The following is a 6,293-nucleotide window of genomic DNA, read 5'->3' as shown; positions in this document are numbered from 1 at the left end:
TTTCCACTAGGGCCCCGCCCCCTTGCGTCACGCAGCCTGGCGGGCGCTGCTGCGCCTGCGCGGCGCCGGGAAAGGCGAGAAGGGAGGTGGGGGCGAGGGGAGTCAGCGATGGTGCGGTGGTTCGAATCCCGCCCTTGCCCTTCTGGACACGGAACAGTCCCTTAACGATAGATAGATAGATAGATAGATAGATAGATAGATAGATAGATAGATAGATAGATAGATAGATAGATAGATAGATAGATAGATAGATAGATAGATAGATAGATCTCAACTCAATTATTCTGATTTTTTTTAAGGTCACTTTCTATTGCCATACTTGATGAGACAAGTATGGCAATAGAAAGTGGCCTTAAAATAATATAACTCAATTATATACACGAGAGACTCATTACTATATATATAGCCGCCTAGAGTGGTTGTAATGACCAGATAGGTGGGGTATAAATAAAATAAAATAATAAATATGAGAGACTCATCAAGTATGGCAATAGAAAGTGGCATTTAAAAAATCAGAATAATTGAGTTGAAAGGAGCCATCGAATCCATGAAACAAAAAAAAACCCAGGTGATTATTCCTCTGGGAGGAGGAATGGGAAAAATGTGCAGGAAATTATATACAGTATCAGGAAATAAATCTGAGGAAAAAGGGGCAGAACAGCGATCGTATTTGAGCTTTACTGTCCTTCAAAAAGTAATTACTGTGGCAACCCTCGCCCTCGCGCCTGCATCTGGTGAGATGGGCTGCAGTCCAGAGCAGCTGTTGTTTCTCCAGACTGAGAATTGTCCTTTAAAAATTAAAATTTAAAAACACCCATGCCAGGATGCTCATTCGGCTTAGAGCAAAAGCATAAAGTAAGCACAGCTTTCTTAACACAGCCAACCTTTTCTGGTTTCGGGGGAGCTAAACACCTGGTGGATTAAGAAGGATCTCTGGTTAGGGAAGTCTCTGTTCTGCAGCCAGAGCCATTGCCTCCCCCCCCCCAGGCACTGCGGACCCTCCTGGGTCTGTCTTGATAGAAAGGCATCTTGTTTGTCTCCATTAAGAATGGCAAGTGGGAATGGCCGTCACTTCCTCATCATTCGGAGGGCATTCTCATAGACTTCAAGCTCAACCAAAAAGCTGGTTTCCATGAAACTTTGGTCTCATCCTGCAGTATCATCTGTGTCTGCCCTCTGGAAGTGATTCACCACAGAAGTAAGAATGCTCCTCTTTTGCTAACCCCGAACCCTCCACCTATCCAGGGAATTTTAACTGCAAAGCATACCTTCCACTGGTAATCAATAACTCCTGGAGCTGAGCAATCCGTGTCTGGGCTTTGTTTGCAATTAAGAATTGCACAGAATATAAAATAATTATTGATTGTGGCCAGCAAACATATTACCCCTTTATTTTAAAGCTGGGTTTGAAAGAAGAGGGATCAATGGTGCTGAGCACTCTGGGCATAGGAAGTGTCACGGTGCTGAGTGCTCCCATTAATCAGCTCTGTCGCTCCAGCAGGGATAGGATTTAATATGCATGCATAGCCTCTACTCCTGATGTCCCACGGTGAATGATAAGAAGTTGTTTTTGCAGATGTACGGGAGGGGAGGGAGGGAAATGAAAGTTTCTTCCCTTGCCAAGTTATTGCTTAAATCTGATGCCCTGTTTCATGTGTTTCAATATTATAACTAACTGGCCAGAATCTTATTAGTGACGCCATCATTACACACAGTGGCATGGATTGCAGCAGCCAATTGCCGCTCGTTAACAAATCAACACCTGTCTCACTTATTGTGCACCAGTCCTGTGAGCTGGTGTGCAGCAAGGGAGACAAGAGGCAACTCTTTAATTGGTGGCAATTTGCTGCTACAGTTTGCACCACTGCACTCAACATCAGCGTAACTAACCAACAGGATTCTGGCCGCTGTGTTTTTACATGGACTTGTTTTTGTATCTTGATGCGAGCTGCCTTGAGTACCAGCTTTGGGAAGAGAGGTGGTATAGAAATAAAACAGTGTAACATGTTCTGAACGTGATTCTCCAGGGATATTGAGGGGTTCAGTAAAGCTGATCAAATCAAAGCCTTGTCTGTTTCCACAGGCTGGCGGGCCATGAGGGGGCTGCCAAGAGTGTAATTACACCCAACCTTTAGTGCCCCCCTCCAAATAATTCAAAGTTAATACAGTCCTGGGACCCTGATCGGGACTCCCCAGATGGCTGCACCCTTCTCTCATGACATCACTGTTCTTGCTGGGTGGTCTCCCCAACTTTTTGGCAGCCTCCCCATTCTAAAATGTCGGAAATGCTTCTCATAAGGCTCAGTTATCGGCAAGTAGAGTGTTCAGCTAAAATATGGAGGTATTTTTTGGTTCTATCCCCTAGTTAGAATGCAGCCTCTCAAGAATTAATTGTTCCAAAAGAGAATTTGGCTTTAGGCTGAAAGCTGCTCTCCACTCTTGCAATAGTCCATATCCCTGAATAAGACCAGTACGGCATTGCTGGGACAACTAGATCAGTGGTTCTTAACCTTTGTTACTCAGATGCTTTTGAACTGCAACTCCCAGAAACCCCAGCCAGCACAGTTAGTGGTGAAGGCTTCTGGGAGTTGCAGTCCAAAACTCCTGAGTAACCCAAGGTTAAGAACCAGTGAACTAGGTGATTTTATTAGTTAAAGAATTTTCTCTTCTAATGATGTGCTATCTATAATGTGAAATTTGACCCTGAGCAGCAGGTGCACATGCAGGTCATCTTCCTGTTATGATGAGGGCTATTGTATTTCCAGTGTTATTGTCATAATTTTATCCCATTTTGCTCTCTTGATAAACATTAGTATCTGGATATTTTATGCAGTGTTTGCCATTTTTTTAAATTAAAAAATAGCCACTCTGTGCTTAGATCCCTTAATTATCATCCAGTGCATAGCCAGGGAGCAGCTGTTGCAGCAGAGAACTCTAGGAAGTTAGTGGAAGTGTGTGTTTTCATATATTCTGCCTTTTTCCTCGCTTGCTAATATCGATCTGCTTATTAAAACCAGAAATTCTCCCCAGCAATCTCCCCTGGGCCCTCTTTTGCATGCACACTCCAATGTGCCCTCTCTTGTCTGCATTTTGGGGGAATCAATATGTTTGATTGACTTGTGGAAAGGGGAGGAATGCCAGAATCCTTTCTCACGTGGCTGTTCTCATTCATGCCACCTTAAAAGAAATAAGCTCTGAATACCTATTAAGAACCGAGAAGCGTTTTCGCTGCCCTGCTGGCTGTGATCTTTCCATAGAGAACACCATTCAGTGGTCCTCATAAAGGATGCTAGCCGTACCACATGGTATCTATTGCTTCTGGAGAAAAAGGTTACAGACGAAGCCAATAAAGGACGTGAACATTTCTTCTTGCATCTCTAATCCCCCCCCTCTCTCACACACACACATTTAGAGTAGCCACACCCATAGCAAGTTGTCACCTGAGTTGTCACCAGTGCAACTGAAGTCCGACTTGACAGCATCTCCTGTGACTCAAGTCCCTTGGTTCGACCTCAATGCTACCTTCTCCATTCCTAGTCCACTGTGTCTGCACCGCAACCATGCTGATCACCCCATTATACCTATGCCTACCGTATCAGCACCCCTCTTACCCACATCCTTACCACACCCACAATTACTATGCAAGGTGGCCCTCAAGCAAATGTTTTAGATGCCAATCAGGCCCCGAGGCCCTTGCTGTCGCCCCTCAGGTACCAGGTGTAAACGGTGATACTAGAAGGGAGCCGTGTGGAGGAGAGACCAGAAGGAAAAACAGAGCAGAGGGGTGCATAGACGATTCAATAGAAATAATCAGACAGCAGTTATGGGATGGGCTACATATGAAATCCACCACCCACCTTCCTCTCTAAACAGCCTTCGGGGATTTATAGCGGTACCCAGAGCCTCCATCGTGGCCTGGGCATGGAGAATGTATGCTGAGAAAGTCTGCCCTTTCTCTGCCGCCACCGCAGCAATAAGAGCATGGTTCCCGAACCACAGCAGCCGGCTGTGCCAGGTGGCTCCTTTACACCCCGCCAAGCAGGCTGCTTGCAAACTCCCCTCTGTGCGCAGCATGCAATTAGCACAAAGCCTTGCAAATGTTGGTATTTTGCAACCTTTGCATAAGGTCAGAGAGAGATGGACTCCACTGGCTTGAAATCCTGGGTGTTTTTTTAAATTATTATTTCATTCTGTTGGCCATCTTCTCGGGCTCCACTGTGCAGTGCTAAGACATAGGTGAAAAACAGCCATGCGCGTGTGCTATTTTTGATGCCTCCCAAGAGAGCGCAAGCAGCAATAACGGGGTGTGTGTGTGTGTGTGTGTGACAGGCTCACTATTGGGGTGCAATCCAGGGTTCTCCCTAGAGAAAAATCTAACCAACCCTGATCATTTTAAAACCTTGTTCAAGCAGGGGATAACTCCCTTACGGCTAAGCCAAGAAAACCAGGCAGCATGAATGGGAAGTCAGATGGACGTGCTCCAGAGATGACCCCGGGGTTCCAATTTCAGGAGCCCGCAGGGGACCCAACTGTGCTTCCTTCCGAAGCTTGTCACCCCTCGCATTTCCTTCCTAAGCACCTGCTGGAATGATCAGCCTGGGAGGAGAGCCAGCTTTCGTTTGAGCATGGAAGAAACTCCAAGCTTGTGGACTAAACCAACCACATTCTCTCCACTCCACCCCACCCCAAACAACCCTGTAAGGTAGGACTGGCAGGGAGACCCCCCCCTCCCCACTGATCCAAGGTCAACCAATGAGCTAGATAATTGGGTTTGGATTCAAACCTGGGTCTCCCCTAGTCCTGGTTCCAAACGCTCCCTGGCCCCTCCTGCACTGACCACTACATTGAAACAAGTGTGGGCAAGTAGTTTGTCTTTAGGTTCAAGGGAGATTTTTACCCTCTCCTCCCCACCCCCTAGACTGGGCAGTTTAACAAATGGCACACCAATTCAATGAGATTTAATGGGGCTTGGAAATGTTAACTAGCCAGAGGATTCTCAGCATTGTGCCCCCCCCCCAAAAAAAACACTAATGTTTCCAGGCTTCCAAGAAACCTAAATGTCTCGTGCATTCAGTGGATCTCCTGCAACTAGCGTAAACGATGGATTTATCTCTGTGGCTTTAATCAAAAGAGAAATTAACAAAAGATGCAGAAAATCCTTGCTTTTCCCTCCTCCTCCCTAAATATGCTTCTCTGAAGAGCCCTGAGTGCTTTCCTTGTGAAGTTTAGGGCACAGGGTCCCTTGCCAGTCCTAAGATGATGGCGATGATGATAGGGGCCATTAGGCGTTGGGGAGGGAAGGATCTCGTCCCCTCCTGGTCTCTCCATCGCCTTCAGCCCCCCTAGCCATCGGTGGAGCACAATTGCCCTGGATATCCAATAAAGCAGGAAGGCAAAAACCAACAAAAGTGAAAGAGAAGGAAAAAAACGTTGCGGTGGCGCCTTAAAGACGAAGTTTTGCTGCGAGGTTCCGTGGATCAAGCCCACTTCTCCAGGCAATCAGTGTCATCTTTAAAACACGCCCGCCTGCCTGAACACCATTTCAGGGTCCCTTCCAGGTTGTGATCCTTTACCCTGGACTCCGCCCTTCTGCTGTTTTTTTTTTCGTGCGGGCTAAAAGGATTCGTCTATTCACGGTTTTCCATTCCGGCTTTGCTTGACGCTTTTAGTGGGCGCCGCGCCGCCCGGATACCTTGGATCAGGGGATGATGCAAAGGCCCATTCAATAAATAAATAAAAATTTGCAGTGCTCGGGAAAGGACGGCTGTGCCCACTAGGCGGCTGCCTGCGCTGAGACAGGGTTTCGCTTTAGCAGGTCTTGGGAGCCCCTGCCTTTAGAGGACGTTTCTTCGGGCATCTCCTTTCGTTACTTAGCTTCTCCCCCCCCCCCCCGAGAACCGAGTTAAAGCCACCCTCAATGGGGTTTTCAAGGCGAGTGAGATATTTAAGGAGCGGCTTCACCCCCGCAGTGGGGGGGGGGGGGTGTCCGTGGCTGAGCAGAGGATTCGAACCCCGGGCTCCCGAGTCCTAACCCCCCCCCCTCCCTGCCCTCTTTCCCCGGCACCGCAACGCCTTCTCCCCCCCCTCCACTCGTTGCAAGGGAACGGCTGAACACGCTCCGCGCCGCCCGGCTGGCTGGCAGAGCGCCTCCAAGCCTGGCGCGCCCACGTGCCGCCTTCCCGGCCCTGGAACGGAAGCCGGAAGTGCCCGCCCCTCTTTTCCCTCCTCTACGGGCCGCCCCCTCGACGCGCTTCCGGGGGAAATTGGCCACGCCCCCTCCCCGCGGTTCTCGC

The sequence above is a fragment of the Pogona vitticeps genome, chromosome 11 (genome assembly GCF_051106095.1).
Source record: "Pogona vitticeps strain Pit_001003342236 chromosome 11, PviZW2.1, whole genome shotgun sequence".
In the NCBI taxonomy this organism is placed as follows: domain Eukaryota; kingdom Metazoa; phylum Chordata; class Lepidosauria; order Squamata; family Agamidae; genus Pogona; species Pogona vitticeps.
This window is presented reverse-complemented; position numbering follows the sequence as displayed.